The sequence below is a fragment of the Macrobrachium nipponense genome, chromosome 27 (assembly GCF_015104395.2).
Source record: "Macrobrachium nipponense isolate FS-2020 chromosome 27, ASM1510439v2, whole genome shotgun sequence".
NCBI classification, from domain to species: domain Eukaryota; kingdom Metazoa; phylum Arthropoda; class Malacostraca; order Decapoda; family Palaemonidae; genus Macrobrachium; species Macrobrachium nipponense.
In genome coordinates this window covers 24611465-24637309 of record NC_087216.1, presented here as the reverse complement: position 1 = coordinate 24637309, position 25845 = coordinate 24611465, and the positions used below count along the sequence as shown (strand labels likewise).

Sequence of the window (25845 nt, the reverse complement as noted above, 5' to 3'; positions counted from 1 at the left end):
TACACCAGGGGTCGGCTCTGAGCCCATTTATCTTTAACATAGTGATGGATGTTATAATAGAGGAAGTAAGGGAGACAGTACCATGGAACATATTGTATGCGGATGATATTGTTCTGTGTGCAGAGAGCAGGGAAGATCTGGAAGGGTGAAATTGGAAAGATGGAGACAAGTACTGGAGGACAGAGGAATGAGAATAAGTAGATCCAAGACAGAATATATGTGTACCCACCACTGAGGGGGATGATAGAGAAAGTATTCAGCTTGGTGGAGAGCAAATAGGAGAGTTGATAAGTTTTAAGTATTTGGGATCTTTTGTTAACGCTGGAGGAAGTATGGAAGAAGAAGTAAAACATCGGTACCAGGCCAGGCTGGAACAACTGGAGAGCGGCCTCGGGAGTTCTTTGTGACAAAAGAGTGCCGCTTAGGTTAAAAGGAAAATTTCACAAGACGGTGGTAAGAACAGCAATGCTGTATGGTACGGAAACAGCAAGCATGAGAAAAGCAGAGCAGAAGATGGATGTGGCAGAAATGAGAATGCTTAGGTGGATGTCTGGGGTAACAAGAGTGGATAGGATCAGAAATGACTACATAACGGTGGGTCAACTAGGTGGTGGAAGTATCAAAGAAAGTGCAGGAGGGGAGGCTGAGATGGTATGGACACCTGTTGAAGAGAGATGAGGACCACGCTGGGAGACATACTATGGGAGTGGAGGTGCAAGGAAGAAGAAAGAGAGGGAGACCAAGAAAGAGATGGAAGGACTGTGTGAGAGGAGATTTACATGAGAAGGGAATTGATGAGGCAGAAGCGCAAGATAGAAATAGATGGAACGGCTCATCCGAAACGGCGACCCCATTAAAAAAATAAAATGGGAAAAAGCTGGGAAGAAGAAGAAGTCACGTTTCACAGTCCCAGCCACCAATTATTTCACCCGTATATATGCATCCATATCACCAACTTTTGACATTCAAGAGACACAAACTCGCGTTCATTTCCCACGTAACAGAACTAGAACAAGACACCTCTTTGCCTCGGTTTTATCAATATATATCAATATTTTTTTCTTCACGCCACCACGCGCTTCCAGACAAACAGAAGAGTTAGATCTTAGCTCGAATCGCATTTCTCCACCACAGCAGATATAATCACAGTATTTTTCTCACCTTTGATTTGGCTTCATTATATCCAGACTTAGTGCTTTCTCCACTATACTATATATACAAAAACCACAAAATTCAGTCATGTCTTGTACTTATGCAAATAATCTTAAAGTTTCTTTCTGCCTTGTCTTTGTATTGACTAACTTTGATGTTCATTTCACCTGACTCTGTTCCTTAAAGACAAAATTATTGTCCATTTCTGTGTATAATGAGCTCAGTTACTCAGTATGTGAATCACCACAATACCTGGGATAAGCATCAATCAGCCTTAAGTATTTGCCTCACCCATGGGATGCCACCTGGTCATACACCTGCACCTTATCCCAGTCACTGCTATTGAAGTAGCATTTGCAACATTTAACTCTGAAACCTTCTCTCTTGAGCACCACGTTTCCTACTACTTTCTCCTTAACCTCTTTTCCGAAGTCTATCTATGTGTCAAGTGTTGCCTGGGCTGGTCCTTATTGCATCTGTCACTACAAACACTACTCGAGTGTGCTTACGTACAGATACAAACATCTGTCCCAAGACCCATGGTCATGTAAGATTCTCTCTCTCTCTCTCTCTCTCTCTCTCTCTCTCTCTCTCTCTCTCTCTCTCTCTCTCTCTCTAAATAAATAAATAAAATAATAAATAAATAAATAAATAATAAATAAATAAAAAATAAATAAATAAAATAAATATATATATATATAAATAAATAAATAAACAAATAAATAAATAGATAAATAAATAAATAAAAAATAAATAAATAAATAATTATATTATATTAAATAAATAAATAAACAAATAAAATAGAAATAAAAAATAAATAAATAATTAAATAAAACTGCAATTTTCCATTGCTTTTCTAAATCTTTGTAACTCAGTTCTGTATCCTCTTTTTTTTTACTTATGTTATTTCTTGTTGTGAATTGTAATTTTAAATAAAAACTAGCAGATTTTCATTGCTTTTCTAAATCTTTGTAACTTAGTTCTGTACCCTCTTTGTTCCCTTATGTTATTTCTTGTCATGAAGTGTAATTTACGTATCCACATCCCAAAGTCCTTCAAAGTTGGAGTTCTACTTTAAGAAACCCTTTGATCAACCCGTCTAGGATTCATCTGGTGCTAGGAAAGCTTTTATCAGTCCTTATCTCTCATATCTAGAACAAATAAGTAATCATACACTGTGCAACAGTTCCAGATTGACCTAATCACGTAGCTGGTATACCCTCTGATACCCTTGACCTTTTCTTGACTTCTAATCCTGAGGGCACCTCCTACTAGACCTCTCCTTATACAGAGGATCATTTGACCACAGCTTTGTTGAGGTCATCTCCAGAGTTGCATCTTGTCTGTGACATTTTGAAAGTGGTCAGTATCTTAACTCATATCTCGAAGATTTCTCAAGTGTACCTCACCTCAATTGTTCTTCAGTTTATATATGAATTTCCTTTAGAAATATTTCTATTATATAGCTCCTTTTTTTTTCATTGTAAATTCCCCATCACTCTCTCAGCCTCATCATATCGGCGATGACGATTGTAGCTTTAATGAGAGTCAGTTTGAATCTCTGAAACCCTCGGTATCTTTGAGAGACTCAAAGTCACATAGGTAATTATAAGTAAGAGACTGCAACCATCTGAAAGGGAAAGCTTTAACTCAAGCAAAACAAAAGGCAATGAAGAGTTTATTGTTATTGGTGAAACATTATATCACAGGTTTGACAGAATGTTAAACTTTCTCATTGTAAGTTCGTTCTTGCTTCTAATATTCTTATTATAAAATCTACCATGAAACACACTTCTCCATTTGAATAGAATCTTAAAAGAAGCGTTAGTACATACATAAATGCCATAACATAGCGTAACAGTGCCATCGTCAGCTGCGTTCTTCGGAGAGTTCTCGCCACCTGGATATTACAGTATGCATATGTTTACAAACGTAATTCATTCTAATTTATTTCACGTTCGGAAAATGCAGATTTTTTTTTCCAAAGAGCTATCAAGGCTGAAGGCGAGAAACCTCCATTCCTATGCTTTGCTTTATTCCGCCAAGATTAAATGACGGAATAAAACAAGAAGACGGATCGTGAGGCGCGAATACTGATGTCCTCGGCGAAGCCATATTCGGAGCCAGCAGGACTCGCGCGGAATCACAGTTCGCGCGTCTTCGGGACACCTGTCGGTGTCGGAGACGCACCTGCTTCCAGAGCCAAGCGCTTTTATTCAGAGCCACGCTCCTGGGGATGAGTGAAAACATCCTGGAATAAAGGAATACGATCATGACAAACTACCGCTGGCTCTTCCTATATGGCGACGGAGCCAAATTTGGCGCACAGGTGGAGGCGACCGGTGTCATCCCAAGTAGCCTCGGAGGCTGTTTGATTTTCTGGCCGGCGCATTGAATAAGCTATTAAGTTCAAAGCTGCTCTTTGAATTCCAGTTAATTCCGACGTTTCCTCTGCTTCGTCGTCGTAGGGGGCTAGGGGGGCGGGGATGGGACGTGAGGAAACGGAAGGAATGAGGAATGGTCGATGCGTAATCAAGATACGCTTATGCGTAAACAAAAGTTTAAACCATTGCATATAGGTTTAGCGGAATGTCCCAGGATCCGGTTTACAGTAATATTAAAGAATAGGACGAAGAGATTGGAACGAGATGGCAAAATAGATTAATAATAATAATAATAATAATAATAATAATAATAATAATAATAATAATAATAATAATAATAATAATAATAATAATAATAATAATAATAACAACAAGTCTTAATGAAAGATATTGCTGCATCAGCTGCATTTAAGTTGCATTTAACTGGCGAGTATTGAATAATAATAATAATAATAATAATAATAATAATAATAATAATAATAATAATAATAATAATAATAATAGCACATACGTAAACAGCAAGTAACAAAAAACAGCTAACAGAAAAAGAGAAGTGTACAGATGACATCAAGGGGTAAAAGCGTAAATTATCTCGTAGAATCAATAAGAGAGAGAGAGAGAGAGAGAGAGAGAGAGAGAGAGAGAGAGAGAGACTCTTTCTCCAAATTAGAAAAGAAAAACTACTGCAATTTTAAAAATGAATTTAAAAAATTGAGAGAGAGAGAACTGCTACTAACCAAGAGAGAGAGAGAGAGAGAGTTTTTCACAAGTTAGAAAGTACTATGAATGGAAAAAAGTGGGAGAGAGAGAAAGAGATTCCCCACAAATTACAAAAGAAAAACTATTGCGAATGTAAAAACTGAGAGAGAGAGAGAGAGAGAGAGAGAGAGAGAGAGAGAGAGAGAGAGAGAGAGAGAAGGAGAGAGAGAGTACAAACCTGTCATAACACAGCAGGCGATAAGAAATCACGTAGGTCCTCCCCATCCCTCCCTCCAGCTCTTTTGGTTAATGGGCCCTCACTGATTCTCACAAGTTTAGACACCTGCAATTTTGTACACACGTCGAGTGTTCTGAGATGTCCACCTGGGCTCTCTCTCTCTCTCTCTCTCTCTCTCTCTCTCTCTCTCTTTTAGTAGCTGTTTTTTCTGGCATTTTTTTTACTCTTAGCAGTTTTATACTCTCTCTCTCTCTCTCTCTCTCTCTCTCTCACCCACTGTTTGTTGATTATACATTTCTCTCTCTCTCTCTCTCCTCTCTCTTCAGTCTCTCTCCTCTCACTGTTGTTGATTAGAGCATTTCTCTCTCTCTCTCTCTCTCTCTCTCTCTCTCTCTCTCTCTCTCTCTCTCTCTCTATCTCTCTGTTTGTTGATTAGCAATATCTTTTTTTCTCTCTCTCTCACTCATTTTAATTCATAGTAGTTTTCCTTCTAATTTCCTAAGAGTCCTCTCTCTCTCTCTCTCTCTCTCTCTCTCTCTCTCTCTCCTTCATTTTTATCTTTTCATCACCATATTCAAGTATTTACCTCTTTTTTTTTTTTCTTCCTATGTTGTTTTAGCTGGCTTCAATCACAACTGCAGCTTCGCAATTTTTCTTTATTACTTTTCTTTCACTCATTGATTTCATTTTTTTCTCTCCATCTTTAATTTCATTTTCATTCAACACATTAAGGATAATATCAGGTACTTTGGAAGCTATTTATTATTATTATTATTATTATTATTATTATTATTATTATTATTATTATTGTTATTATTATTATTATTATTTCCCAACAAGATTCCTGAAAGTGAATATTATTCATCTTATTTTCATCGAAGTCTTATTCATCTTATTTTTATCGAAGAGAGAGAGAGAGAGAGAGAGAGAGAGAGAGAGAGAGAGAGAGAGAAAGAGAAAGAGAGAGACCGCTAAGACAAATTCAATAATAAGAGAAGTCATTGAGATGCTCTTGGCTCTCCTTAACATATTATAGCACGGTTGCTCGTTTGTTGCAATAAAGTACATAGAGCATCACTCCACATCGCTTTAAAAAAAACGAGAGAGAGAGAGAGAGAGAGAGAGAGAGAGAGAGAGAGAGAGAGAGAGAGAGAGAGAGAGAGTAATCTCACAACCCCTCTCGATGCAGGTTAGACAAACAAATTATAATCAGTACAGAAGTCACTCCATATTGCTTCAAAAAACAGAAGATTGCGTAACCTCTCCCCCCCTCTCTCTCTCTCTCTCTCTCTCTCTCTCTCTCTCTCTCTCTCTCTCTCTAAGCACAGGTGAAACAACAAGATCTTTCTTCACTGGTAATTCATGGTTTGTTTGACAAGCAGGAATTCTATCAGTACCCAAATATTTAGACTTTCATGAGTTATTCCTTGAAAATAAGTCATCATGTCTTCGCACTTCCAGTGCCGTTTTTTTTTTTTTTTTTTTTTTTTTTTTTTTTTTTTTTTTTGAGGTGGTTGGGGGAGGGGAATTTTATTGCCAAGTTAGACTGATAGATAATTATCTTCATTTAGCCTTTGAGAGTTAAACCTTTTATCTTCACTTTACAAAAATGAAAGGTTTCAAATAGTATATTTTAGCTAAAGTAAAACAGTTTGTTTTAGTCAAGTATATATCTAAGAAAAGGAGCCCATAAAAACGCCAAAATACAGAAAGTAAATACTATATTTCAGAGACCGCTGTATCTCTCTCTTCAGAAAGGTATTTATAATTAATTAGATGGAATTCTGTTGTGTGTATATGTTATATATATATATATATATAATATATATATATATAATATATATATTAATATATATATATATCAATTCAAGCTACAAATGTCCTTTAATATCTAAATTCACTTTACCTCCCAAATGATATATTTTCATATATCTACCGAAGGGGAATTTTTTAATTGATAATAATTTCGTCCCCCCATGGGATCGAACCACCGTCCAAGTGGACGGGGACGAAATCAGGACAGTCAGTGACGCTATCCTAAATCAGCCAACAGAGACGCTATGAATTCATATCGATTCTGACCTTACAAATCACCCTCGATCTGGGTGCTTTCGTAATTAGAATCGATATGAAACCCCGTCTACCATATATATATATATATATATATTATATATAATAATTCTATATATATATTATATATATATTTAATAACACATATATACATGAATATATACAGATAAATGGATAAATAAATAGACAGTATATGTGTGGGTGTGAATATATATATATGCATGTATTTATGCATGATTAATCAATAAAAACAAACGCGATATTGCAATTGAAGGAACACGAACCTGAAAACCTTTGAAACCAAAGAGTACATCGAGCACTATAACTGCCAGGGCACGAGCAGACGGACGGACAAACAGACGCAGGGAACAAAACAAAGAAACCACGAACACTTGAGGATAAGTGTCGACATCAACACAGGAAAAACCAAAACAAAAAACAGTTCTCGAACTCCGGTCCGCAGGTGGACGAGAAAAAGGCGATGATGAAAGCTATAGCGGCCACTTGAACGCGGCCAGTCGTCTTCCCTGCAACCTGCAATTGAAGGAGAGAGAGAGAGAGAGAGAGAGAGAGCAGCAGCAGCAGCAACATCGGTCCACTCGAAGGCATCGCGCATGTCACTCACGTACCATCCACGCGCGTTTCGAACCAAAGCACCTGGTGGTAGTGGTGCTTCTCATCTTTCTTGGTAGTAGTAGTGGTTCTCAAATAAAGAATAGATCAGGAGAGACGATAAAGTTTCCTCTGACAACGCGAGATGATGTTGTTATTGTAGCTTTTGTTCTTTATTTGTTGTTGTTGTTCAGAGGCTCTCTCCCGCTCTGGAGAATCGGTTATAGTAAATGTTGTGTTAGCTGGTTGGGCATTAACATACGTCTAAGGTCACGTGACTAGCTGCGTGAGTTAACGTCAAAAGTTAAGTATTAATTATAATAATTAGCCGTTTAAGAAAACTGATTCATATTTTTTTTTATCTATGCCTAAGACCTTTTTGTTTATAATAATTAGCCTTTTTTTAAGAACACATTATTATCTATATTTCAATTCGCCTCTTTATGCCTAAGCCTTTTTGTTTATAATAATTAGCCTTTTTTTAAGAAGAGTTATAAATATTTCACTTCGTCTATTAATGCCTAAGCCTTTTTGTTTATAATAATTAGCTTTTTTTAAGAAAACATTATTATATATATTTCAATTCTTCTATTTATGCCTAAGCCTATTTATTTATAATAATTACCCACATTTAAGAAAAATATTATAAATATTTCTATTCGTCTATTTGTGTCTAAGCCTTTTTGTTAAATTAATTAGCCACGTTTATAAAAAAATATTATATATATTTCAAATCGTCTATTTATGACTAAGCCTTTTTGTTATAATAATTAGTCATTTTTAAGACAACACATTACTATAGATATTTCAACTTGTCTGTTTATACATAAGCCTTCTTGTTCATAATAATTAACCACGTTTAAGAAAACCAAATATAAATATTTCAGAGACTAATTAGAACCTCCTTTACTCATGGATAAGTCTGGATATTACCAAAGAATTTTTGAGCATCAGTTCTTGTTTTTAAAAGGAAATTAAAGACAAGCGTAGACAAAAAATATCATAAAGCTTCAGTAAACGTCTCTCGCTCTCTCTGTCTCTCTCTCTCTCTCTCTCTATCTCTCTCTCTCTCTCTCTCTCTCTCATGTTCACTTCTCTTTTATTATCTCTTTAACTCTCTCACGTTCTGTCTGTCTATCTCTATCTCTCTCTCTCTTACACTTTCATTTACTCTCTCTCTCTCTCTCATGTTCGCTTCTCTTTCATTATCTCTTTAACTCTCTTCCATTCTCTTCTCTCTCTCTCTCTCTCTCTCTCTCTCTCCCTCTTCCTATCTTACTCTATTTCACTTTCATTTACTCTCTCTCTCTTGTTAACTTCTCTTTCATTACTCTTTAACTCTTTTCCATTATGTCTGTCTCTCTTTCACTTTCATTTACTCTCTCTCTCTCTCTCTCTCTCTCTCTCTCTCTCATAAAGCCATAAATTCACAGGCTAATTGATGAAATCACATACGTAATCAATTCTTCCCCGACAAAGATAAAGGATATTGAATATCACATTCATATCTATAAATACAGACCATCCTTTAACGCCGGTGCAATTAATGTTGAATATTAATGCTCCTTCTTGCCTAACATCCGTGCAGACGATGTTTACGATGTTTAATACCTTGCCATATCATCTCCACATCTGCGATGTTGTAGACTCAACTCCTAATACGAATTCTATTGCGAAAGTCGAGGGGAAGGTCATGCCGGTGTCCTGATCTAGCCCAGACCCGATGGATGCAAGATTATGAAAGGTAAGTGTGTTGGGATTAGACATGTAATAGCAATAGATTTGATTCTTAAGAGATGGGTGATTACCGTAATCTAGGAACAAATAGACAGGGGTAGAATTCAGAAGCTTGCTAATACATTGGAAGAACTAAGGATGGGACAGCCTGACAGGTGCTACAAGGTCGGCCTCATTTACTCGAGTCCGAGACCACAGAGTCACATTTTGAAACTCTCATAGAACTCACACAAAGGATTTGTTCTTATGTTAAAGCTAAAACTTAGAGCAAGATAAAGTTGAAGGAGCTGGACAGCTAACTAGGTTTTTTGTTTTGTTTTGTTGTATGGTGTTTTTACGTTGCATGGAACCAGTGGTTATTCAGCAACGGGACCAACGGCTTTACGTGACTTCTGAACCACGTCGAGAGTGAACTTCTATCACCAGAAATACACATCCCTCACTCCTCAATGGAATGGCCGAGAATCGAACCCGTGACCACCGAGGTGGGACGCAAACACCATACCAACCACGCCACTGAGGAGCTGCTAACTAGGTGAGAAAAGGCCAAAGGGACCAGACGAAAAGTCAAAGCTAGAAAGCTATGCAGCTGGGAAGGAAAGGGTTATTACAGACAATTTTTGCTTACAGTGGACTGCCCTAGGCTCACTGGAAATCGTAGCTCTCGTATGGGGTAAGGCTCCTTTGAGGAGGGAGGGGACTAAATCCTTCAGTATGAAGGAACATTGACCAAAACAGTATCTGTACAAAATAAAGTATGAGGAAACTGTCCACTTCACCAAACCATTTTTAAAGTGCTCCTAGTTCAGCTGGAATCAGTTTCATCTCCATATATAATGAACCTGGTCTGTTTACCTCATTGGTGTGAACTCTTATGATCTTATTTGGAGGAGATGGATAGAAAAAGCTACAGCCTGCAATAAAATCTGATATTCTGTTTCCTTATACGATGAGTACCAGCATCAATTTCATGCATCTTGATGAAGATTTTTATCTTTTGCTAGTGCACATAGGGATGGGTTGTTGTCAGGGTGGGTAGCTGTCTGTAAAACAATCACCAAAACAAATTAAGCAGTGAGCAGTTCAGTGAGTGCAGGTTCGTCTCCCAGCCATCACAAACCAACATGAGCCAGTGACTGAGATTCAAAGCAAGGACCCTAACTGCTCAATTAGCCAAGCTCAGTTTCCAGCATCTTCAACCTGGATGATTGTGCCACAGGGCAGCCTTCTGGGCTGATTTGGTTTGTGCCCTCCTCTAACACTCACACTCATCGGAGATCCCCACGTCTGAATCAATGGAATTGGCACACTTTAAATCCTTTAGCAATAACCAAACGAGAGACAAAGACAAAGGAGGGATGGCACGAGATAGAAACACCTGGAAAAGGCCTATTAAAACAGCGACCCATACTAGTGATTAAGCTGAAATGATGATTGATTTCATGTATCAAAATAACAGGGTAGCCATATTCCAAGTTGGCAGAAGATTTTAGCCCCATTATTTTGATCCATACTGATTTACAAAGATTTTTACTGCTGTACACATTGGTCAAAGATTACTGCAGTTAATTCACAGATCTTAAACTTTTCTAGGGAAAAGACGTTTGTCAACGCTAAATCCACTAAATAACCAGAAATTTGTGTAGATACCATTAACAGCTAAAGTTGATCAGTATCATCTGAGCCAAACCAGTCCCTATGCTTACTACTGAACTCACAAGATACATTAGCCAGATATCTGGGTGTTAAGGGACTGTGTTTAAGAGTCATCACAGACTTCTTAATTATGTTCATGGATGCCAACATTTGTCAAAGCCGCTGTAACAGATTCCAGTTTACAGTCTTCCTTCTCCAATGTATTGTAAGGTCTGTTCTGCGCTAAACATCCATTCCCTGAGCATAGTAGTGCTGGACTTCTTTCCATAGAGAAGTGTCTCAGTTGTAAGTGTCAGGTCATACTTGTAAGTATGGCAGTAAAGGTCACTCACTACCAAGACTTGTCCTAAGGCCTCAAGCCTTAAAATACATTCTGATTATTAAAATGTGCTTAAGAACAGTAAATTTTACAGCACTTTGTGCGCTTACCGTAAACTTAATAACAATTAACAGAAAAGGCCCCATGAAAGTGACCTGTTAAAATCTTGGAACAAGGCCAGACTAAGTAAAGGAAACATTTCCCCAATATTCCATCAAACAGCTTTTGGTTTCTAATTGTTATGAGGATCAATAAGCTAGGGAAAGCTTAGTCAACGATATTGTAAAGCTGAAAATACATCATTACTCAGCTCAGCGGTGAACCTAGGGACAGAGCTGCATCAAAAGTCTGCCATGAGAACCTGCAGTTCCTGATATTAGCAAGTAATTCATCTATGTACCTAGTGCATATAAAAGGTTAGGCTTGTTCAGAATATACTTGCTGCTTGGCTACTGATGCATGTTTTCAATTTAGCAAATAGTAAACCCATGGGACAATCAGTCACTTCTCCATCCACTCTGGTAAAGTTCCCCTCTACTGGACTAAAGGGTCTTCTCAGTGATGCAGCCCACAAGCCTCTCACTGTCTTCCTTCAGGAGAAGCAGGTTCTCAGCATTAATTTTACAGTCTTTTCTCTTTTTCCCTTTTGCAAATTAAGTTGTTAATCTCAGCCACCAGGGAGTTAGTTAACAAACTTACATCCATTGGGACAATGTCACCTTGAGACTTTGTGGTTTGGGGTACCCCTTTGAATTCTCTTAAGGAATTTCAAGGGACTGTACTCAGGTACATTGGGATTCAAGGTTGAATTCAGAGCCTTGGGTACTTCATACAAGTGTGAGGTGACCTGGAAATAAGGGAGCATGATATATATATATATACGATGACTTATGTATTTTAACCCTCCCAAAGCAGACGCTGGGTGCATAGTATCCCACCACTTTTAGGAACTGGATTTCTCTGTGCAAGTCTTTTCAGACCAGTCACTGTCTCAGTCTCCACTAGAGACTCCTGCAGTAGCCTGCAGTTACTGTACCCCCTAGGTTACAATTTGCTACTTGCTTTGCAGAATTCGAGCTTTTAGATTTTGTTTGAGGGCTACTGTGCCATTATGCCTAGTGCTATGGGCTTTCCTGTACCTCTGGAGTCAAATACCTTTAGGTTAATAAGGTTAATAAGATGCTTTCTATACTGTTTCCTTTGCCTTATGTTCCCTTTTGAGTGACTTAATATTTATTCATATTATCATTTTTCCGTTTTGATTTCTGCGTTCTCCTCTCACCTCACTTTTTCTTAAGCGACCTTCCACTTTCAGGGGAAGAGTCCTCGGTAATGTTATATTGTTGTTTACGCGTCCCAGCAGTAAACAATAGATATTGCAATGGTAATAACGTGTACTATAATAATCAAGGCGATGAATATAAATATATATTGTATCAATTGACTTTCAATGTCTGTCCACGTAGCTTCGAAATTGATTGTCACGTTGCCAAGGATACGACAGTAAACATATCTTTAATTTTCACTTATGTATATATATTATAGTATATTTATTACACATGCAAGTGTGTGTGTGTGTGTGTGTACGTGCATACCAGTCTGTTTAGTGTAGCTAAAAGGAACGTTCCAAACCGTTATTTACCAGCACCGAGTGGGCCAATCGATAGAGGGAACTCGTCCCCCTGTTTTGGTTGAAATGTAAAGATCTCGTTTCTGAAAGGTTCGTTCTGGTCGATTTTCTAAAATATCAGGAGAAGGAGATTCTCCAGTGCCACCGATTCCAACTGACCATCGACATCATAAATTACGACAGTCTTCGAAAGGGGGTTCGAGTGTAGGATTCTGGAATCTGGAGGAGAGCAGCGCCTATATACACACCCTCTTCCTTGCGACGTCCACACTAGCACTGCGCTCTTCTAAAAGTTTAACCCCCTCAAACACAAATCCCTCTTCTTCCCCCACTTGGCCCCGCCCACCTTTCGCAGTATCAAGCGTTCCCATTGGCTAGTCCTGCCAACATTTAGCTCCCATCACGGCAGTTGGCTAAGGCGCAAACGCATTCTTCCCATTGGCGGAAGACTTCGTAAGCTATCCGGAGTGACGGGACACCGCACCGGTAGTGTCCCAGGCACCGTGCCGTAGTGATGACGTATGAGTACGCTTGTCCTGAGGTCTGGACTTCGACGTGGCAGATGAAATCATGAATTTTATTTTGTTTTCGTTTGTTTCTGGTTTTCGAAAGTCCTGAATATTTTTCTAGACCAAGATTTAAAAGACTTTTTGGTGGCATTTTTCTCCCCAAGATATCTTGGGTTCAGATTTCAACAACAACGAAATAAATTTACTTTTTAATTCTAGTCAGGCAAATATATTTTTTAGTACATTTATTCCATGAACTTCTAAGTTCAAGATTTTAAAAATTCAGACGCTTGTTTTAAAACAGGTTTCGAAAACATCTTTTGAGACCAATTTTCTCTCATGACGCTCCTTTTTGGGGTCAGATTTCGAAAAATCGAAAGAGATTTATATCGAATTCATCTCTCAAAAAGCTTTTGCGTCCTTATTTCGAGATCCAGAAAAGCTTGAATATATATATTCCAAATTTTAATCCAAATCCAAAAACATTAGTCGCGATTCGTGTTTAGAAAATTCAAGCACCTTTTTTGAACTAAAAATATTTTTGGGCACAATTTCCAAAATTAAAATGACTGTTCATGGATTTAGTTATCAAGGTATCATCGGTAATCTACACAAGCGATTGCAAAATAATTTTAATAGTTCTGTCTACCAATATTTCATGGGTACTTAAAGCATTAATTTTTAATATTTTCTCTTTTACGTTTTTTGTAAAACATCGCAAATGGCTCACCGAATCTCGAAAGATCTGCTTAGCGAGTCAATGACTCTGTTTGCATCTTCCATTTATACACGCATTCATATTGAATAAAAAAAAAACACACACAAATATAGATCATGTGACTATATATCTTTTCACTAATGTATAGAAGGTCTGTCTTCTAGCCCATTATTCCTCCAAGTTCTAGCCACGGACGAATTTTGATAGCAGTTTTACTGAAGGAAGTCAAACTGCTAACTTTGGGACACAATTTAACATTGTTGATGTTCAGAATTAACAAGAAATTTACCATTTAACTTGACGCCCAAATTGCAAAGTGAATTTTATTTACTTCTAAAAGTAGTTATGGCTATATAACTGAGTAGGATTTATTTTCTGATTAATAATAATAATAATAATAATAATAATAATAATAATAATAATAATAATAATAATAATAATAATAATGTACACCGTATTCTTAGGAAGCTTGAATTTCGAGCCAGTGGGCCCCTGTGAGTTTCTTCTATACGAGTAGGGTTCATATTATTATTATTATTATTATTATTATTATTATTATTATTATATTATTATTATTATTATTATTATTATTATTATTATTATTATTATTATTATTATTCAGAAGATGAACCTTACTTGTAATGAAATTCAAGCTACCAAAGAATAAGGTGTTTAATATTATTATTATTATTATTATTATTATTATTATTATTATTATTATCTTATTTTATTATTATTATTATTATTATTATTTATTATTTTATTATTATTATTATTATTATTATTATTATTATTATTATTATTATTATTATTATTATTATTATTATTATAGCAGAAGCGGTTCTAGGAATTCCCACCACCAACGAATTATCATTTTTATTAAGGTTATTATCAGTCGACTAACGGCCTTTATCAGTTGGGAAAACATGCATCGTACAAACTCATCTTGAGCTGATATCAGTATATTAGACTCAGGAACCTGTCGATAAGTTTATTTGTTTTTTGTTTTTATTTCGTTTAACAAAGAAAATAAGTATTTACACCAGCAAGTGCCAAATAATAATGACATACGCTCCAGAATATCATTCTCAAATGGTGGTACATCGATTGATTGGTTTGTATCAACGTGGAGTTGCGAAAACTTGAGCTAACTGATCAGGAATTAAATTTTTTTTCGTTCTGCACCACGCTGGAATCTTAGGATTAGTTGATATATATACATATACATATATATGTATATATAACATAATATATATATATATATTATATATATATATATATGTATAGTATATATACATCGACGAAAAATCAGTTACTTAAGTGCAGTGTGTCTTGTATATATAGACTACAATAGAATATAGAATTTAGGCTAAGCGATGGGACAATGAGGTCATTCATCGCTGATATTGAAACTGACAAAAAAAAAAAAGTTTGAAAGGTTTAAGGAGGAAAACCTCAAAGCAGATGCACTATGAATTAACTGTTAGAGGGGGTGGAGAGTAAGGTGAAAGAGAGGAGTTATAGACCTGAGAACTAGCAAGCCAAGTGGCGGGTCTTCATTCTACCTTGAAAAATGATCACAGAAACAACACTTAAATACGTTTTTTTAACCAAATGCACCTTTTGCGTAATCGTATTTTTTCATTGACAACGGCCACCATTGTAGTTTGGAAAAAGGTTACGTAACATCTTTGATAACGGTGTAGTACTGTAGTTACCTTTATCAGTCAATGGGAGGGACATAAACAATGGTCACAATGAGAGCTTTGTTTTCTTGTCAACGAAGTCGGCGACCGAATAAGAAAGAAGAAAAAGAAGAGGAGAGGAGGAGGAGAAGACGAAGAGGAGGAGGAGAAGAAGAGGAGGAGGGAGAAGAAGAAGAGGAAGAGTAGAAGAAGAGGAGGAGGACGAGGAGGAGGAGAAGAAGAAGAGGAGGAAGACGAGGAGGAGAAGAAGAAGAAGAAGAGGAAGAGGAAGAGGAAGAGGAGGAGGAGAGGGAGGAGAAGAAGAAGAGGAGGAGGGAGAAGAAGAAGAGGAGGAGGAGGAGGAGAGGGAGAAGAAGAAGGGGAGGAGGAGGAGGAGAAGAAGAAGAAGAGGAGGAGGAGGAGAAGAAGAAGAGGAGGAGGACGAGGAGGAGGAGAAGAAGAAGAAGAAGAAGAGGAAGAGGAGGAGGAGAGAAGAAGAGAAGGGAAGAGAAGAAGAGAGAGAGAGAGAGAGGAAGAAGAAGAAGAGGAGGAGGGAGAAGAAGAAGAGGAGGAGGACGAGGAGAAGAAGAGGAGTAGGAGGAGGAGGAGGAGGGAGAAGTAGAAGAGGAGGAGATGGAGGAGGAGAAGAGGAAGAGAAGGAGGAGGAGGAGGATGAGGAGGAGGAGAGGAAGAAGAAGAAGAGGAGGAAGAGGAGAAGAAGAAGAAGAAGAAGAGGAGGAGGAGGAGGGAGGAGAAGAAGAAGAAGAGAAGGAGAAAGAAGAAGAAGAAGAAGAAGAAGAAGAAGAAGAAGAAGAAGAGGAGGAGGAGGAGTAGGGAGAAGAAGAAGAGAAGAAGAAGAAGAAGAAGAAGAAGAAGAGGAGGAGGAGAAGGAGAAGAGGAGAGGAGGAAGAAGAAGAAGAGGGGGAGAAGAAGAAGAGAGAGAAGAAGAAGAAGAAGGAGGAGAGGAGAAGAGAGAGGAGAAGAAGAAGAAGAGAGAAGGAAGAGAGAGAGGAGGAAGAAGAAGAAGAGGAGGAGAAGGAGAAGAGGAGAGGAGGAAGAAGAAGAAGAGGAGGAGGAGGAGGAGGTAAAAGTGAAAAACAAAAAATAAATTGTCAGTTAGATATAAACAAATAGAAATATCAATCGTAAGAAAGTATGAAAATGGAGATATTCGTTCGCGACCAAAAAAATAATCCGAGCTGGATTCTGTGGCACTTAACCTAGTCTGAAGAATTCTATGAAATATATTCTAATCAGAATCAAGTATATACTAATCAGAATATATTATTTTAATAAGCTTCATTCTCGCGTCAAGCAACATCCTGTAACATGAAAACACTGTGAATCCTAAGGTGAGTATTTCTGTCTCAAAGAGGATTCATTCTTGCATAGTATATAGATTATTGTGTACGTCTCACGGTGAATCCTAAGGGGAATATTGTCTCAAAGAGGATTCATTCTTGCATAGTATATAGATTATTGTGTACGTCTCAACGGTGAATCCTAAGGGGAATATTGTCTCAAAGAGGATTCATTCTTGCATAATATATATATTAGTGTGTACGTCTCAACGGTGAATCCTAAAGGGAATATTGTCCTCAAGAAGATTCATTCTTGCATAGTATATAGATTATTGTGTAAGTCTCACGGTGAATCCTAAAAGAAATATTGTCCTCAAGAAGATTCATTCTTGCATAGTATATAGATTATCATGTACGTCTCATCTGCAAAACATCTCATTTGTCATTTCCAACCCCTTCCCTGAATATGGAACTTGTGTCCTATATTGCAGTACTCAAGAGCGACTTTTCCAACTTGGGGATATACAATAAGGCATTTTTTTCCAATGTTTCGTTGTCTTGAATCAAATATCATTCATTTATCTACGGAGCATAAAACATCGTAGAAATCGTATTTAAAACATTTCATCTTCTCCATCTTGCTGGCCGATCAGAAACCTGCTTTAAGATGGCGTCTGTCAACAATGAATGGCTTAATAAAAATTTTAATTTAAGAATATCCTGGATGTAAAACTCCAGGATATGTGGAAGGTAACCAAATGGTTCAGGAATAAAAATATATCATCTAGAGTTAAAGGGATTCAAGAGAAATGCCGCTGAGTGATGGTGATATTCAAAACAATTCAAATTTAAGTAACTGACCAGGGTGTGTAAGGTATGTCTGTAGAAGGAAAAGGCTCCATAGGAAATATTCTGGAAGTAGGATATGTTGAAGGTAACCAAATGGTTCAGGAATATATATATATATATATATATATATATATATATATATATATATCTATAATATATCTATAGATATATATATAAATTTCATCTAGCATTACAGGGAACACATGCAAAAGTAAATGCTGCTGAGTGATGGTGGTATTTCAAAAAAAAAACAACAAAACAATTCATTTAAGTGACTGACCAGGGGTGTGTAAGGTATGTCTGTAGAAGGAAAAGACTCCATAAGAAATATTCTGGAAGTAGGATATGCGGAAGGTAACCAAATGGTTCAGGAATATAAAAAAAAAAAGTCATCTAGAGTTAGAGGGATTCAAGAGAAATGCCGCTGAGTGATGGTGATATTAAAACAATTCAAATTGAAGTGACTGACCAAGGTGTGTAAGGCATGTCTAGAAGGAAAAAGATCCATACGAACGAGCGAGAAAACAATCGTTTCTTCGCATGAGAAAAAAAAAAGTGTGGGAGAGGTAATTCTAACTATTATGTAAGTATAACATTCTTTCCTTCTTTAATGTGGGATAATCCAGATATTTTCCTCTCTGTCTTCCTGTCTCTCTCCTTCCCTAGATGTTCACTTACTCGGGGAGTAAGCCTACAAACTACTTTGTTGTTGTTGTTGATGTTCTTGTTGTGGGGTAGGAAAGGTCTATGGAGAAGCCTAAAAAAGGTCTGAAAAAGGTGTTTCACGTCGAGTTCAAGATACAGCAATTTTAGGATATTGTCTATTAGAATGAAAACGTAAAAAAATAAATAATGAGCACGTTAAACAATACAGAACAATTATTCCTAATAAAATATAAAGTATTTATTTTAATTTTCGTTGGTGAAACAACGCTCTACTTGCCCGCAGATTTTAGCATGCACCTCGAGTAAGCTGGAGGTCGGATTATGCCTTGTTCCTACCAGACACGAACTTTTTAAAAACTCTGTTTTAATTGTTTATAAGGAAAGATGTGTGATAGAAATTCTACTGAGAAATTAGGAGTTATACGAATGAATTTCCAGATAACTTTAGACCAGTTATGAAATAACTAGAATGAATCTGAACAAGTATACTATGTGTAGTTAAATTAAGCCTATTTTAGTTTAACCAGACCACTGAGCTGATGAACAGCTCTCCTAAGGCTGGCCCGAAGGATTAGATTTCTTTTTTACGCAGCCAGGAACCAATTGATTACCTAGCAACGGGACCTACAGCTTATCGTGGGACCGGAACCACATACAGAGAAATTAATTTCTAATCACCAGAAATAGATTCCTCTGGTTCCGCGTTGGCAGAAACGGGGAGCGAACTCGGGCTACCAGATTGATAGGGGAGTACGCAACCCACTCGTCCAATGGGGAACTAGTGCTATGTAGAGGAAATTCAATGCAGAGAGAAAAGTTAAGAAGTAGATAAAACTAAAAAAAACTAATGTTTATGAGAGAAATGACAGTACTATGTGGTGAACGTTCAGGATGAATATAATCGTGAGTAAGGATACGAGTGTAAACGGAAGGCAGCGTGAGTGAGTGTTATATCATTATATATATATATAATATATATTATATATATATATATATATATATATATATCATATATATATATACATATATATATATATGTATATATACATATATATAGAAATATAGATATATTATACATAAAATCCCTATACATATATATATACATATTATATACATAATACATGCTTATACATACAACATATGTCCAGAGCCACGCCCTAATAACCAGTAAAACTGCGCAAACCAACAAATGACTTCGGCGCCGAAAATGATTGTGTGATCGTTCGGTATCCTGTTATTGCGTTTGACGTCACGCTCTCTCTCTCTCTCTCTCTCTCTCTCTCTCTCTCTCTCTCTCTCTGACGTCAATATCATTTCTCTTGGGCCGACTCCGGCGCCGGGGGGCGAGGTGGTCCTATAGAAGCCGAGAGCTCCTCTCGTATCCTGTATCGGAGGGAGGGAGATCCTTTCGCCCGGGGGAGGGGGGGCTGGGGCGGGGGGATTGCGCTATTACTCGGAAAAATTCGGTGAGAGTCGGACGAGTTTTCTCGGATAAAATAAATTGATTTTTTTTCTTTAATTATACGTGAGTATGAAAGTAATCCTCATGTTTATTTATTGATTCTCGGTAATTCGTTTTCCTTCGTTAAGCATTAAACAGTTTTACGTAACTATTTTTCCTGCTAGTTTATTCAAATTGCCGATTTATTTATGATGGTTAAGTAATAAGTATTTACTCATATATGAAATATCGCTTTGCAGAAATATAAGATATAGGTATTAATTATGACGTTTATTCTTATAATATAAAGAATCTAATCTTTTTCATATCTTTTGTTCAAAAATCGTTTCAAAATACTAACTTTAACTGGAGTTAATGTCAACTGGTTGTAGGCCTATACGCTACAGTTCTTTAGAAAACAATGTCAGCTTCATATGCAGAGCTTTTATGTAACTGTGAAATCACCAGTTTTAACTACAATTAAAACATTTATTTCCTTTATGATCAAGCAACCGAGACGGGTAAATCTATCGCAAATGGCTATAGGCTTCCTATAGGTGATAACTAACCATCATCTTAAACAAATGAAAGTTCTCGGATGTGTGGTACAACGAACCAATAGTATTATACAGGGTTTCGCGCCGAAGTTTCCTTGGCTCTAGAAACGAGCAATTTGCAACAGAAACTGGCATCATACAACGCCACACTGCTTTCTCTCCTTTTTTTTTTTTTTTTTTTTTTTTAGAAGATGAAGAAACAGTTTTGGGTTGAAAGCCGAGTAGTACTACTGGCATTTCCGTTTCGTAGGCCGATGTAAAGAGTCGAGAGACAGAGTTCAATCTTTTCCGGGCACTCGGGCATTATAGGCCTAATGAGTTCACCCCCTTTCCCCGGCAAACCATAGGCAGATTCGTTTATAAACTTTGCCAATATCTAAAATCTAGGCTCATCTTCCATCTTTAGCACATCAGTTTGTTTATTTACTTCGTATATATTAGTAGTTACTGTGCGAAATCTTGCTGCGTGATGTATCTCCCAGCAATTTCAAAATACCGAGCTGTACTTTCGTTTCAGTTAGTCCTAGAGCTGCTGTTCTTTATGCTCATTTACCCTTCATGTTTCCTGCCTTTCGTAAAGAGAGGTAGCGTCTCAAATCCTTCAAACAATCCTTCTATCCTTTTGAAGGTTGCTGTGACTAAAGGACCTTTATTTGCCTAAGAACCTACGAGATTGGTGAGGTCTGAAGGAAGCAGTAGCCTTGCCCCTTTAGAGATGGTGTTAAAATATATATCAATAAAGCAAGAAAAAGCTCCTAAGCCTTGAGAATAGCTATTTAAAGCAATTATGACAAGTATATACAATTTGGCATATCTATATATATTATGTGTATATAATAGAATATAGTATATATATATATATAATGATATTATACTATATAGTATATATTATATAATTGTATGTATGTATGTATATCTTACTATATGATCGATATATCATATATATATTATATATATATATATGCACGAATGTGAATATTATTCCAATCATATACGTGTAAAATGTAATTGTTTTTAATTAACTAATCTCAAACATAAAACCAATAAAATCTCAAAACTATTTTTAAAACGTCAGTCATACTGCAGCAGTTCCAATAATAATAATAATAATAATAATAATAATAATCAATAATAATAATAATAATAATAATAATAATAATAATAATAATAATCAAAGAAAACGATTGCTAGAGTCTCCCCTGGAAACTCAAGAAGAAGAACGGGTCGAACTCTTAACCTTTTTTTTTTTTTTTTTTTTTTTTTTATTTTTTTTTTTTTTTTTGTGTGTTGGAGGATGGTCCATAAGAAAATGGGTCTGATTACTGGAACTGACCGCGAGGTAGACTATAGTCTATTGTCGGTCTAGTACAACGTCTCGAATGGTACTTAGATTTTTCTTAGTTTTCTAGTAAAATTGTATCTATTTATATATCTTTGCTATGGTTTTTTTTATTATATAATCCGCTATCCGTGTAAATATGGTGTATAGCCTGCCATATTGGCTAATTGTTATTTTTTTTTTTTTTCCTTAACTAAATTCGGGGCTTTGTCTCTCAATATTCGACGCTGGTAAGAGTTTGAAAATAAATAATAAATTAAAATACATTTTATTTAGTTATATATCATCGGCCAAAAATATTCATTGATGTTTTATTGTCGTTTAAGATGTTGTATTGCCTATGTTTCTCTGTATGTAGACTGCATTAGGCTAAGATCTCAAATGCGTTGTTTCTTAAATCACTTTTTTAGTAATGTTTCATCCCAAATATCATATTTATTAGCAAACATTCCTCCAGAAGTTACTAAATTTTAACCTCAAACGTCCTGGATGGGAATATCTTAAATATTTTCGTAAATGAAATTAAATCCTATCTATCTTTTTTTCCCGAGATGTCTATAAAAGGCAACTTTTAACGAGACAAAACTTATAATATTTCTAACTATGAGCGAGAAAATAGTATATATTTTTACTCTCTTTATCAGCATTATATTTTTTACAGAATTCTTAGGTCGGCTAGATACGTATAAATCTCTCACAACTAGGCCTAAGTCAATTTTGGGACGATCTGTTGACAGAACCTCAGCTTAAAGTTATAAAAAGGGAAGAAGAAGAATAGCATTAAAAAAATGCAATACGACTTAATTTTTACATTATTTTTTAAGATGGATGCAGATATATGACTCCTATAGTTACATTATTACCTTGGCAACGTCAGTACGTCAGTAGGCCTAATGAATTGGTGACTCGAGAGCAACTTGTGAGTCATGAGTTTGGTTATTACAGTGTCTGAAGACATTAAATGCGTGAGTGGTGTCTTATAATGAGTCAAAAGTTATACGAGATGCAAAAAAAAAAAAAAAATAAATAAAGCACAGTGACTCAGACGCTATTTGAGAGGGATGATTGGAGTTCCACATTGACTCAGGAACTACGCTTGAGTCACGAGCTCTAAGTAGTACAGTGAATTGATAATTATAGGCCTAGGCCTATCAGAATTATAAATGAGGTAATACGATAACTGAAAAAACTCCATTCGAGAAACGTACTTTCCTTCTTACTCTATACATATTTGTTTACTTAACTAAATTCTATTTAAAGCTATGAGAGTTAGATATGAGTTGTGCATTAATTTGATAATTTAATATAGTTTCCCTTATTGTGTATATCTCGTTTTTTCACACAATGCTTTCGGAATTTGTCTAGAGAAAATTGGGATGAGGTTCAAGGGCAACTATGCTATTTTTGGTCTTTTTGATAAATTTATCAACGAAAAATCTTTCCTTATTTAGACAATTCTGGGTTATTTCATATTCTATTTTCACGTATTTTATATATATAAATTCATTTACGTAAAGTTACTTGTTACAGATCTATAAAAAATATAGTTTTTGGGGGATATACTGAACATTTTCAAAAAACATAATTTCGTAAATTAAATATTTTGTTATGCCCTTTACACATTTAAGACAGGTATCACTGTCCTAAAACTTTATGTATCCTAAAATAAGTAAAAACTATAAATATGTGCAAATAATTCTCAGAATTTTCGTAGCGAGAGACTATACCACCTCTCTAAGTTTGCTTTTCAATGTCAAACATTGTTTATAAGTTGGTATTTCAAGAGATTTGTTAAATAAAGTTATACATATAACTTTATTTACTTACTTAGAACGTATATCTTAAAAGGAATAGTGATATATCTGAACTAATAAAGAAATTAACTTTATATAGAATTCTGTAGCACTGAGTAATTAATCTATTTATAGTAATTTCAAAGATTATAAAAATAAACTTGAAAAGGTATTTGAGAATATGAATGTTGTACTTAATAGTTTTGCATTGCTCTAGTCACCATATTTTGAAAAAGAATTCGTATCTGAAAGACACGAGATATAGTGGGGTAATGTATTATTGTTAAGTATTATTAGAAGATAAATTATATATATATATATATATATATATATAATATATATATATATATATATATAATAAAAGGAGCCCATAAAACACCAAAATATAGAGAGAAAAATACTATATTTCAGAGACTGCTGTCTCCTCTTCATCTACCTGAAGAGGAGACAGCAGTCTCTGAAATATAGTACTTTTCTCTCTATATTTTGGTGTTTTTATGGGCTCCTTTTATTAGGTGGAATTCTGTTGTAACAGAACTTTTTTACCAGTCATATATACATATATATATATATATATATATATATATATATATATATATATATATATACATACATATAATTTTGAAGGAATCTAAGAGAGGACAAACCGCTTTAAAAATAGAAGGTTATGTTTATCTATATTTCCATTTACGGACTATTCAGGAGCAAGAGCCCGTGCTGGCATAAGGCCAGCTTTAATCTACGACAGACAGACACACAGACACACAGTCTTTCCTGGATTGTCGGTAGTAAGAGTATACGGGATAAATGATTAAACAAGAAACAAAAGAAATCTTTCTTTTCATAATATTATCACAGGCAGTTTTAACATTGCAGCTTTAGAGTAAACATTAAAACATTAAGGTTACAGGTCAAGGTCAATTTTCGATTCTTTAGAGGTCAAGGAATTCCTGCCTCTTCTGCTGACCTCTGAGGGTTCTTGTAGCACCTGTCAGGCCATCGTTTCCCACACTGATGCTCTGCGGAAATCAGTAATCAACCAATTACTTGTTTCATGGACATTATTTTTCCGTTATCCTTAAAATTTCCCGTTTTCTTTGAACTGCAATTTTCGAATTCTGGTTTCTTTCAGTTTTCCGTTTTCTATGACTTTGTCTTCTTTTTTCCTATTTATCTTCCTTGATTTGTCTTCGTAAGCAGTGGGATACGCAAGGGCTTTGAATTGCCGCCCCCGACGGCCTCTGAAATAGAGGAGAAAAAAGCATTGTGAGTGACTTGTTGTGGATAAATTTTAATATAAATCTAAGGTATCATCAGCTGCCTTTATATGAATGAATAAACTATTTTTTTAAGTAAATAAACAAAACTACAATTCTACAAAGAATTATTATTATTATTATATTATTATTATTAGTATTGATTTTTATTATTATTATTATTATTATTATTATTATTATTATATTATTAGTTTTAAGTCAAAAGAAAGAACTTAATTGTTTTCTATAAGTGCTCAATGAAGTCATCTTGCTTAACGTCGATGCAACCTCACACCCCCCCACCACCTCTCACCCCCACCCCATTTCATTTCCCTCTTCTTCCTCTCCTCTTTACTCCTCCCCCTCCTCCACCTCCTCTCCTCTTATTCTTTCTCCTCCTCCTCTCCTCCTCCTACTCCTTTTTTCTATCCTCCTCCTCTCTTCTTCTTCTTCTTCCACCTCCTCCTCCCCTTCTCCTCTCTCTTCTCCCCTCCTCCTCCTCCTCCCCTCCTCCTCCTCTTCTTCTCCCCCTCCTCCCCCTCCTCCCCTCCTCCTCCTTCCTCCTTCTTCTTCTCTCCTCCTCCTCCTCCTCCTCCTCTTCTTCTTCTTCCTCCCCTTCTCCACTCCTCCTCCTACTACTCCTCTTCTTCCCCCCTTCTCCTCCTCCTCCTCCTCTTCTTCACCCTCCTGCTCTTTCTCCCCCTCCTCCTCCTCCTCCTTAGACTGGTTCCACGTGTAGAGACAGGCATTACCGAACTCTCGTGACCTCACCTTGGCAAACTCTTTGTTTGTAAATATTCGTCTCCACGTGTTTGATCTCCCCCCCCCAACCCCAGCCGCCCCCCCCCCACCATCCCCCCATATTTCAGCAAGGCGTTTCGTGTTGACAAAAAGGATTTGCATGTCACCTGACTCGTCGACCACTTAATGATGAATAGGCTAATGTACTATTTGATCCTTATAGGTACGATAAGGGTACGACTGACTTATAGAAAGATGTTACGTGTCAGGGGTACATAGGTACAGACGCAATACGTAAATATTATAATATATATAAATATATAATTATGTATATGTGTATATAAACTCTCACACACACACACACACACACACTACACACACACACACACACACACACACACACACACATATATATATTATATATATAATATATATATATATATATATATATATATATATGCGTGTGTGTGTGTATAAGAGTGCATAGAGTTTT

General features: G+C 36.2%; 1 long non-coding RNA gene across 1 annotated transcript in view; it reads right to left on the bottom strand.

Moving 5' to 3' along the window:
• Window positions 1-24178: 24178 nt before the first annotated feature.
• Window positions 24179-25845, bottom strand: part of LOC135200937 (uncharacterized) — a 15467-nt gene continuing 13800 nt past the window's right edge. Inside the window, exon 3 of the long non-coding RNA XR_010311401.1 lies at window positions 24179-24596. This is a non-coding gene — a long non-coding RNA (uncharacterized LOC135200937). The remainder of the gene's footprint in view (window positions 24597-25845) is intronic.